This window comes from Pyxicephalus adspersus, chromosome Z (genome assembly GCF_032062135.1).
Source record: "Pyxicephalus adspersus chromosome Z, UCB_Pads_2.0, whole genome shotgun sequence".
Lineage (NCBI taxonomy): Eukaryota > Metazoa > Chordata > Amphibia > Anura > Pyxicephalidae > Pyxicephalus > Pyxicephalus adspersus.
Window position 1 is genome coordinate 17,481,117 of NC_092871.1, and position 12,108 is coordinate 17,493,224.

The 12,108-nt window shown below is 39.0% G+C and overlaps 1 long non-coding RNA gene across 1 annotated transcript; it reads left to right on the plus strand.

The window, feature by feature from the left end:
* Positions 1–1,019: 1,019 nt before the first annotated feature.
* On the plus strand, positions 1,020–11,687 carry LOC140344001 (uncharacterized). Its single transcript, XR_011923442.1, has 2 exons — positions 1,020–1,377; positions 4,124–11,687. It is a non-coding gene; the product is annotated as an uncharacterized lncRNA (long non-coding RNA).
* The last annotated feature ends 421 nt before the right edge of the window (positions 11,688–12,108 follow it).

Genomic DNA, 12,108 nt, shown 5'->3' on the forward strand with positions numbered 1-12,108 from the left:
CAGTGAAGCTGGGTGATTCAACAAACCTGGAATTGATCCAGTCCAGGATTAAAAACATGTGCTAGTCCCCCTAGTGTTATTCCCAAGTGTGACTTGGGTAGGATTTTCCCTGCAAATAGCAGTAATCACGAGTCACACTCAGGGTTGCTTTAACCTAAAAAAAACCCCACCTTGCTCCGTTGTCGTCCCCTGGCGTCCTGCTGGTTCCCGCAGGTCCTGGGGACACATGCTCCTCCTCTGATCTCCAGCCGCAAACTGCAGAGATGATCTCCGATGCATGCGTTGGTGCGGGCGGAGAATCGTTGGAAAATTCAAATATTTTTTTATTGGATTCAATACAGAATAGCTGTATTGAGTCCAATACAAAGAAATTTTCATATAATATATATATAATTATATTATATATATATTATATATGCTACTGTACTCTTACGTTACATGTTTAACTATTTTTTTTATTTTTTTAACAGATTTTTGTGTTTTTTTTATTTAAATATTATTATTACATTTTTTAAATATTGGACATATTTCGGTGAGCTTAGCCTAAGAATTTAAGCCTGGAATGTAAAATAAATTTCCGTGCAAAAAAAGTAACGCTTTTGGCATGGAAATTTGTACGGAATAAGAACGCTAAGGGAGGTTAGCTAATATCAAATGTCTTTGAAGAAATCCATTCCAGGTTTGCTGGAACTACCAATTTCACTGATGAAAGCGTATTCTCTCCAGCCTGGGAAAGCTCTAATAAATCAGGGCCAATATGTGATCACACCTGTACTTTCCTCTGTTCATTCAAGTCAATATACATATTGTAAGGTTCCCATTGAATGTCCAGCTTACAGATGCACTTGGTAAAAAAAAAACAAATAAAAAAACAGCACGAACGGGTTGCATCATTAATGTTGCAAGATCTGTGAAATGCGTCACGTTGACCACAGTGTTCTATTGAACTAGGAAGTTTGACTCCAAAGCCTATCTTATGGGGAGTTGTGCTTTCAGCTGCAGTCGGTAAGTTTATTGGGAAGTTTATTGGGTATGTTGTGCAATAAGTCTACTCGGGAAGCCTCTGCTGAGAATTGCGTACATTGCGTAAAAAAATCCACTTTGGATGAATACATGCTGACAAAATGATTTCAGCTGAAACATAAACAAGGCAATACTTATTTTACATGGAAACATATTAGTATTATCAAGGTGGATTTACAGTTTTGTTTGTAAGATCTCAGAGTGGATGAAAGCAACCTGTCATTATTTAAATATAATACAGAAAAACCTTGCTAAGCACTATTTACATCCTAACTCACTGAATGATCTAACTTTATTGCTGTATCAGAAAAAGAGAAACCCTTTCTAAGAAACAAACTTTCTATTAAAGGAAAGGTATGTAGACCTATTTATAAGGCAGTGAATCTGATATTGATAGAGAATGTGTTAGGTCCATGTGTTTTCTATAGTAGTGATTGATTCTGCATCATGTGTGTTTAATGTCAATTATTGCTTTTTAAATAGACCTCAGTGTCTTATTCTACATTGTACTTTTCTCTTTTATTTTTTTCAATAAGTCTAATCCTTGGCTAAATTTTTTTTCAAATGATCTCCAGGAATTTTTTTTTACAATAAACTAGCTCCGGCTATAATATTTGCCCTTATTCTTGAGGTCTTTATATTGTATTTGTCTTTTGGAATAACCCTTCCCTTCAAAAAAGAACTCAACCTGGAAGATTAAAACTTTTGCATTTAATAACTTTGTTGCCCACTATGATGTTTTCTTAGAAGTTGCACTACAGCAAACAGCCAGTGATGTTCCCAAATGCAATTCCACTTTAAGACCTATCCCCCTTTCCCGTTCTTGGGTGACTGGGAGTCTGTTAGCAGGACCAGTTTGTTCACACAGAGTAATATATTCAAATTGTGCGGTCATTGTGCTTAATGTTGTCAGCTCCAATTCATGATAGTCTACAGAAGAATTTGATTGACGGCTCCTCTTGGTGCTGTGCATGCAGGAAAATGTCCTTCTGTCACCACTGGTACATAACAAAAATTGTGAACATCAACAGAAGTTTAAGTAGTAGCCAGTAATACATCATTTAGGGGAATAGACTCTTAAAATATTAATTTTAATTTTTTAAAGCCTTGTTAAAGCGCATCATGCGTCAGCCCCCTGAGGCCAGACATTATTAGGTTATGTTACCTGATGTAAATTGTTGAGATATAGCCCCTGATTCATCATTGAAATCCGCGATCGCTGGAAGCGCGATAATACGCGCGACCAGCGATCGCGGATTACCGCGGTCCGGGACTCAAGTGCGCGCGTACACTCGCATCCTGAATGCCGGCCGGATTCCTGCCATGCGCAATAATAAGCGCGGCTCCGTGCGCGAGCTTTTCCGGTTGTTGAATAGCGCGATCGCGCACGATTCCGGATCGCTAATACGAATGCGCGACCGATAATCCGATTTTGCTTGATGAATCAGGGGCATAATATCAGCAACACAGGTTGAGCATTGCTTTCAGTGAGTGAAATCATAATTGTGCACTGTATACAGCACAACCATCTTGTTCTTGGGTTCAGATAAATCAATACCAGTTTTGCTTTTGTCTTTCATACCAAACATTAGTTTTCTGTCTGCCTATCAACCAATACCAGTGGGACAAATCTGAGAATACAGCTTAACCTGAATTTCCTTATGTGGAGAAATGGTCTTTCTTGTGAGCACTTTCAGGGTATCCATTGCTGGTGAATACTTGGAACTCATAGGTCAGTACTTGCTGGTGAAACCTTGGCAAGGTTAACTCTTGCTTGTACAGACTTGGCATTCATTATCTTTTGCTAATAAAGACATGTAACTCAAGGGAAGCCCTTGCTGGTGAAGTCTTGGTACTCAAAGGTTAGCCCTTACTGGAGAAGAAAAAAGTTTATATAGTTTCTGCTCTCAAAAAACATCCTATTAAGCAGTCAATGGTAAAATTCCCTCAGAAATCACTGGTCCATCCTAAATGGGGAAACACAGAACAATGCAAGCAACAGAGACCATGCCGCAAAAGATTTAAACAATATATATCATAGAAAGGTCACCAATGTTTGGGTTTCTATTGGTGTCCATAAATAAAAAATAGATCCAGATGAAAACAGTTAGGGAATAAGATATCTAAATTAACTTGTTAGTTGGGTTGCACCTTTGGTATTAAACTTGGGATTCCAAAATGTCTAGAAAAAGAACACATAGAGAATTCCATCTAGTGCATTTATGTATTACAACTAAAGAAATAACTTAAAACTGTTAAACTTGCAAACATCCTAGGCCTAGAAGCCAATACTCATTCTTCCTTAACTGGGAAGTGCTTTGGGCCTGCAGCTTTGATGGAGGCTCCTAGTAAATGCTGTGGAACAAACCAACTGGATGCAGGATGCTGCTGGCCATGGGACCCAGAAAGTTTCACCGTTCCTGACTCAACACTAGGGATGAGCGAGCGAGCAGCAAATTCGGTCGTTCTCGCCTACCGAAATTGTAAATTCGCTGATCAAGATTGAATTTCCCCCCCCCAAAAAAAATTTTCCTTTCCTCAGCCAATCAGAGAGCACTAGAGGTTTTGAACGGGGAGACTTGTCCCCATTTAACCTCCAGTGCCGGGGATCGCACAATGACACGAGGATTCCCAAGGCTGCATTCATTGATGCAGCCTTGGGAATCCACTGTGATCCCCAGGCACTAGAAGTTAATTAACTTTGTGAAATCTGTTCGCTGAAGTTTTGCGGACCCATTGGAAGTTCGAGGAAATTTTCCTGAGAATGCCAGAGGCATTCACGCTCATCCCTACACAACACTTTGCTGCCTTTTTGTATTTGTTTTCTCCTTACTGGTGAAGACTTGTCACTCACACATTAGCTCTTGATGATGACAGAGGACCCAAATTATCAAATGACAATTAAATACGGGCAAGTGTGAGTGTAAAAAATTAAATGAAAACTATTTTTGCTTAACCTTTACAAAAATAGCTCAAAATAAACAAGTTGATGAATAGACATTACAGTTTCCATTACTAGTTTATACAGAACTTTTAGTTAACTGATTAGTTGACTGTCCTCATTACCCCAACTAGTTTCACTTATTAATCTGTGTTTCAGTTTCTTGAGCTGTGCCATTAGAAGATCAGTGGGTGTGAAGACTAAACAACTGTACAATGAATTCTCTCTGTGAATTACAGACTGTGATTTCTGTTTCTCAGTCATTTAAAGGACCTCTTCACAGGTAATGGTTTCTGGGGGTCATTTCCCTTAAATGAAGTCACGGAAGCCAAAGCAAAAAATGCGGGGAGTATGAAGCGTCACTGCACTGTTACAGTAACAGAAAATATTCCGCACAGTCACTGGTGAAGAATTGTAAACAGTCACTGTCATGTTTTTTTAAAAGCGATCCGCTGCTCGGAAGACTAGTTTCTAGTCTCATTTCAGCAGGAAGCCAGGTTTAATAGTAACCCCCTGGTCTAATCTTTATGAGAAATTACAATAACAGGCTGGAAACTAGAAGGCCTAGTTATAAAAAGTCAATACGTATATTTTTTTGTGCTGTTCATGGGAAATATTTTTATGGTTTTGATTTGTCAATGAAACATCTCCGCCATATTGTGGGTGCTTTGAATATAATTCTAACTGATGGATAAATTTCACCAATTTGTTAAGAACATTCACCAAAAAAATATCATAAAAAATGTCACCTTCAATGGGACTCTTTTCATGTACCTATGTTGTTTAAAAGACAATTCAATAACTTTTATTATATGTGTATTTATGAGTAATAGTCTGTTTTACGTTGACATCCAAAAATCCAGAGTCTACTGTGCCGCCATCTTGAAAACAATGTTAGTGGACCCAAAGCTGTTACTCAAGTGATACTCTATAGAAATGTTTATCACCCTTTTTTAATCTTCAGGTCTTCTATAATTTCTTTACCCACAGCTCACATTATATTAGAGTGGTGGTCAGTGGAAAGAATGCTTCTTACATTTCTGGACATATTACAGGTCAGTTTAGGTGACAACAATGAAAGCTCATTGGTGTCACCTATACTGACCTGAGAGTCGCTCATTGCACAAGGACCCCCGTAGCAATCTCTGGAGGAACCCTAGGGTTCCACTTAACCCCGGTTGAGGGACATCGCTTTATAGTATTCTCCTTCGATCCTCCTCCAGCAACTACATAAACTGTTTTGTAGACAGAGAGGGACTGGGTAGCTGGACCAGCACGGAAAACAATTACACACTTCCAAAAAGGAGAAGGATTCCTCAAGGAGAGAACAGGCAGTGCTTGGGATTTGTCTGTTTCTGAAGTGTTAACTTCCTAGAACAATAACAACAGTTACAATACTCGGATGTTGTATGCTGTGAACAAATCTTATTGTTACCTAATATAGGGACTCAAAATCTTCTTAAATTAGGGGAGGGAGAAAAGAGGAGCTTTACTAAAGGAGAAAAATGGAGGGAGGTTGTTACTAATGGATTAAAACAGAGCGAGGTTGATTACTTCCTAATTATGGGATGCTACTACTTAGAGAGAAAGATGGAGAAGCCTGTGTGACCTAAACATTATATGAAAATGCAAGACAGAAGTAGGCTGGTCCTTAAAAAAACACGATGAAGAGGGAATGTTTCTGAAAGATGAAAGAAACTGTGTTATACCAGTGAGATGGACAAATGCTGGTTACTGAAACAGTAAATTGAGGAAAGGGACAGTTACTAAAAAGGGAGGCTGGATATTTAAACATGATGGAGATGGTCTGAATATCAAAACAGAGGGACAAGATGGACGCATAATGGTTTTTAAAGGCAAAAGTTAAAGAAATGATGATTTTTTAAAGCAAAAGATGGGGGTGTCTGCTTTTTGAAAGCACATAATAAAGGGACATTGGTATTAAAAGCAAAAATGGGGGATGCTCCTTATTGAAAGCACAAGAAGAATGGACGTTAGTTTTTGAATGCACAACATGGAAAATGGCTGGCAATTGAAAGCACAAGATAGGAAGACGTTAGTTTTTGAAAACACAAGATGGGGGGTGGCTGCTTATTAAAAGCACAAGATAGAGGGACATTGGTTATTGAAAACACAAGATGGCGGGATGATGGGTATTGGAAGCATAAAACGGTGGGATGTTGGTTTTTGAAAGCACAAAATGGTGGGATGCTGGTTATTTAAAGCATAAGAAGGAGGGACATTGCCTATAAAATACAAGATGGAGGGGGACTGGTTATTGAAAGCACAAAATAGTTAAATATTGGGTTTTAAAATCACACAATGAAGGGATACCGGGTTTTGACCGCACAAAATGGAGGGATACTGGCTATTGAAAGAACAAGATGGCAGCTGGCTGGCTATTGAAAGCACAAGATGGAGGGTGGCTTGGTATTTATAGTATAAAATGTAGGTACATTGCCTATTGAAAGCACACAATGGAGGGAGGCTGGTTATTGAAATGACAAAGTAGGGGTGCCTGATTTTTGAAAGCACAATAGAGAATGATATTGGTTATTTAAAGCACAAACTAGAGGAATACTGGTTATTAAAAGGGATGGAAGATGGATGGCTATTGAAAACACAAGATGGTGGGAGGCCGGTTATTAAAATTATAAGATGAAGGAGCATTGCTTATTAAAAGCACAAGATGGAGGGTGGCTGGGTATTTATAGCATAAGATGGAGGGGCAATGCGTATTGAAAGCACAAGATGGAGGGTGGATGGTTATTTAAAGCACACGATAGAGGGAGACTGTTTATTGATAACATATGTTGGAGGGAGGCTCACTATTAAAACAACAAAAATGAGGAACTCTAGACAATAAAAGATCAAGATGGAGGAAGGCTTGTTACTGGAAAAAAAATATAATAGAAGGAAGTTTATTATTGAAAGCGCAGGATATATGGGTGGCAGGAAAAGTTTTGGCAGATGGTGTCTTCATTACTGAAACATCAAGAGACCTCTTACAGGGCAGAAAAGGAAAGGGAAGAAGGAAAGGACAATCATACAGATAGGAAAGAGGCAAGGCCTGCTTCCATCAACAACTGTCCTTGCTGTGATAGTTCTGCACCTGGACATGCTGTGATTTTATCTTCTGACTCAGATCACTTTACACTTTTTCACCGGTCCATAAAAAACAATATTTAACAACTTTTATGACTGTTTACAACATATGAAACAGTCTGATCACTAATTAAATAGAAAAAAGGAAAAACAAAATATTTGCTTTTGTGTAAGACCTGAGAAAGGTGTGCTTGACTCATTGCACAATAAGAAAGATGTAGATAAGCTCAGTGTTATACCTTAGAATTTAGATACGAGCTCACATCTTTACTGGCAAGATGAACAAGGAAGGAAACTGATTTTCTTGCAACGGGAGAAGAAAGAATTATTTTCCACACTGGAAACCCTACAGAGAGCAAATTTGTTTAAAGCGGATGGAAAATAAAGATAACTTGTCAGTGAAATTAGAAAGAGAGCCATAAGCTCCCACTGAGCAAAAACCAAGATTGCAAAAAAAATGATGCAGGTTTATTTGAAGAAACCATTTATCATTCTACATGAATAAACAGTGAGTCATAGAAGAGATATAAACATGTTTTCATGCTTAAAATGTGGGCAAAGATAAAAATGAGTACACCTCTGCAATACATTCACATTTCCCCGATGTCTTTATACCTTTAAAACACATAAAAGATTAATGCTGATCTGCCAGAAATCCAGAGAATTCCTATATGGACTGTCAGCCCTGCCTGCTGAACTACAGAAGTCTGTCTATCCCGTCCCTCGTTGTCCTTCCAAACACACATACAATGATCTTTTTGCTAGTAAAACTTTGCTATGACTCCCAAGAGATTGCTTACACATTGGGGCTGATTTATTAAAGCTCTTTAAGACTGGAGAAAATAGACTATCATGGGAGAACCTGGGTTACTTAGCTAACCTGGAATGGATTTGGTCCAGGACTAAAAACATTTAACACCTGTTCTCCCCAGACCATTTTAGCCGGGAGAACAATCTGGCACTTTTCAGTAACCACCCAGTTGTATTTTGTATTTAGGTGGTTACTGATGAGTTGGGTCACAATAAAGGGGCTGCCACCCACCTACAACTTTTTCCACCCAGCTTAAAAAAATTCTGGGGAGAATACTGTAATAGCTAATGATTTTTAAGAAATTATTTCCAGGTTTGCTATCTTGGCTATCATCTTCAGTCTTGGAAAGCTTCAATAAATCAGGCCCAATGTGTCTGTACAGAAAGTGCTGTTGGGTGATGTTGTTCTGGTAAGGCCTATGTTAAAGTGAGCTCATAGTATCTTTTACAAACCAGGTGATGATGTAATTGGAAGTGATAAAAGCTCTTGGTAAAGAAATAAGGGTAAAAGAAATGCAATGTCATGGTATGCTGTACAGGAGAGGTATGGGATTTATTATGGATAATGCCTGGCCTTTTATTACCTGGTCACATACCGAATGGATGGATCCAAGATGGTGAGGGTAGTTTCCTTTGCTTCTCCAGTCTAGGTGAACCTGACGGCAGTGACAGGCGCCATAAGGGCTGGAAGCCATAGTGTGGTCAAAACTAAAGGTTGGGTACAGGCTTACAGAAGTCTTTCTACTGGAAAGGTTAAGTGACTAGAAGGCAGTTGATGGCAGATGAAACAGAAGCCAAGGTCAGGAACACTTTCCAAAGTCAAGCCAGGTCTGACATAGACAGCAGACTTCAGGAACATCAAATAGCTAGCTAAGGTCTTTACCTTTTGGGCCAGTAAGCTGGACAAGGTCAAGTCAGAAAAGCCAAAGTCAGCAACTGGATACTGGAGGTCCAAATGACAAAATAATCCAAAGGCAGGTCAAGAGCATAGAATGGGTCAAATGCAAAGCATCAGAGGTCATGGATCAGGTCAGGTAAGGAAACAGCTGAAGACCACTCAGTAAGAAAGCTTAAATAGCCAGGGCTGGTGCAGTGCAGATAAAAAAGCATATGTACAGTGTATGTGTGTGCACATTTTCGACCTATCCGGCTCAGTCTTCTTCTCTTACCCCTTTAAACTTTCCATACACAAGGGCATATGACTGATCCCTGACAAGCACGTCTGCTATTCTATAACTCACAGCTCCCAACTGTACGTATTTTAGTTCCAGATCCGTCTGTCATTGTGTCATTCAAGCTGCCTCTTGATGAGTAAACTTATCCTTCCTGCCTAGTCCTTTTGGCTTAAATAAAAATACAATCTTTCTACCTCAGTTATATACTTACCTGCACACCATAAGAATCTCCTTTTTACGATTTCGATCATTTGCTGGCCACATATCTGCAGGCCACTGCCCTGGGTAAGTTTACATCTGGACAAGGGAGGGTGATTGCTTTAGCTCACACGGTGGCAAGAAAGAAGGATTAGGCTTTGTTCACACTGATCATGAGGTTGGTGGTGCGTTTACTAGTTCCTCGTGCCAGGGAACCGCTGCCCCTGAAGTGAAAGTCTGGAATGGTTTAAGTTCACCCTAACAAAAACAACTTCTTTGGAGCAAATCTTGGCACATCCCTTTAAAAATGCCAGTCATTTAGTGTACACCCCTGCCCTGAAATTGCTTCCTATTCACTAGACATGATCAGCAAAGGATGCCAATTCTCAGCAAGTATCTGCACAGAGCAGTGGAAAAAGGTGGAGGTTCTTCTTCTTCTGCAGAAGTTTCGAAATACACCAGAATCTGCCATATCTTCAGGCAATTAAACCAGCCTGTATTTTATCAAAGCTGCAGTACCTTTTTAAAGTGGACCTACCTTCAGATATTTATTTTTCGAACGAAGCCATGCATGATAAGCAATGTATAAAGATTATGTTTACAGGTATTTGTTAACTTTTACAGGTATCAAAATGTCTGACAACTGTGCAACCATTCTTGATATATATACTTTTGCTTTATATTATGTCAAGAGGTAATTCATGTGGACTTGAAGCGGAACTAAACTTAAAAAAATCAACACACAACTTTAATCTTGCAGATTCATCTATCTGTCGTGAGGTTTCCATGTATGGGTCCCGTGTCTTCACGGTATACGTCTTCAACCTGATACAGAAGAAGCGCCGGGCACCAACATCTTCTTCTTTCTTCCAGGTTCTTCATCCTGGGTCACCTAATCTCACACTGTGCAGGCGCGAGATCGGTTGACGTAAATGGGGAAAAAAAGATTGCCGATCTTATAGCGCATGCGTGAGATCAGCAATTTTTTCTTTCATTAACATCACTAGCGTTCTAATTCTGTCCGTATTTCCACACAAAAAGCGTTACATTTTTTTGCATGGAAATTTATTTTACATTGTAGGCCTATATTTCCCAGGCATAAATCACCTAGGAGTTTGTCCAATATTTAATAATGAACTTTAAATAAAAAAACACTAAAATCTGTTAAAAAAAATACTGAAACCTGTAATATAACTGTACAGTAGCATGTAAATTATATATAAATATAATTATATATATATTATTTAAAGATTTCTTTGTATTGGACTCAATAGAGTTATTTTGTATTGAATCCAATACAAAATTATTTGAATTTCCCACCACTCCTCCCGTCCGCACCAAAGCATGCACCAACATCACCGGGAAACCCCAGAGAATGTCTCTGCAGTTGCCAGCGGAAGATCGAAGAAAGAAGACGTGTCCCAAAGAGAGATGCACGGACCAGCAGGACGCCCGGGGATGACAACGGAACAAGGTACAACAGAACATGTTTTTAGCGACCCCGAGTGTGACTCAGGATTACCGCTTTTAGCATGGTAAATCCACCCAAGTCACACTCGGGAATACCGCTAGGGGGGTTAATCAAAGGGCTCCTTCTGAGAAGGAGCAGCCAAGAGCCTCCCGGCATATGTGACGTAGGTATCTCAGGAGACTTTCCTATTCTGTCTTGATTGCCATGGAAAGGAGCGGTGCTTCACACTTTTTTAAAAAATTTTAACTAAATAGTCTATCCTTTTATGTTAAGTAAAAATTTTGAGTTTAGGTACGCTTTAAAAAGTGACTAAGAGTGCCACTTAAAAAATACAGAATTGCTGAGGCTTGTTTTAAATTATGGATGCCCAGCACAGCCTACTATCATCTGATGTTTCATCATAGGCCATGAGTAACCCTAAACGTTTGGTTTCAGAATGGTTAAGTGAGTGGTTAATTCTGTCACCCTATTATGTCACTGACATTCCCACGTCTTGTTATCAACCTTCCATAGCGGAACCACAAAATCTGTTAGTTAGACTGGTTTCCAGCAAAGGTTACCTATCCGAGATTCCGAGGAATTCCAGTGACAAATATCTTTTACAGCTGGAGTTCAAGGGCAGGAGTAAAAATTCTTCTGAGATTTTGCCAACAACTGATGCCACATGTTATTTCACTATGACACACCAAGCTATTATGATGACACGGCCATGACTAAGATATTATGTGGGCGGGGTGGGATAGTACTGAATACATTTATAATCTCTAATCTGGCAGTTTAATGAAAAAAAAGCCTTCAATGCCTCAATAGTTTGCGGTTGATTGACCTAATTTTCCCACCGACCGCTGTCTATTGTCAGAGACCAGCTAATCAATTGCAGATTAACTTTGTGTACGTTGCAAGCTTGGCTCATTGACCGAGTTACAAATTCAGCTGGTTTTAAAAATAGAAAAAGAATGAAAAACTGATGTGTTGCTCACGTAGAGTTTTATACACCCTCCTTTCATTTCCGCAAAATGGTAACATAAGAACGGGAAATGCGTTAAAAATGATTCCCATTTTATAAACAAAAAGGGATGAATAAACTGTGTTTCATTGAGAGGCTTGGTGCACATATTTTAGGATTTAGTTTGCATTTTTGAAGAGTAGCTCTGATTTTCCTTTAAAATTGATGAGTAGGTATTTTTTTTGTAAATTATTATTATTATTATTATTGTAAATAATAATATTAGGCCTCCAATGGAAAACAATGGATTATTATTATTGTCCAGTATTTCAATAGCCCCGACATAATATGCACCGCTTTTCAAAGTCCATCGTCATGTCAGTAGCTGTCCCTCAACAGGGCTCACAATCTAATGTCCATACCATAGTCTAAGGTCAAT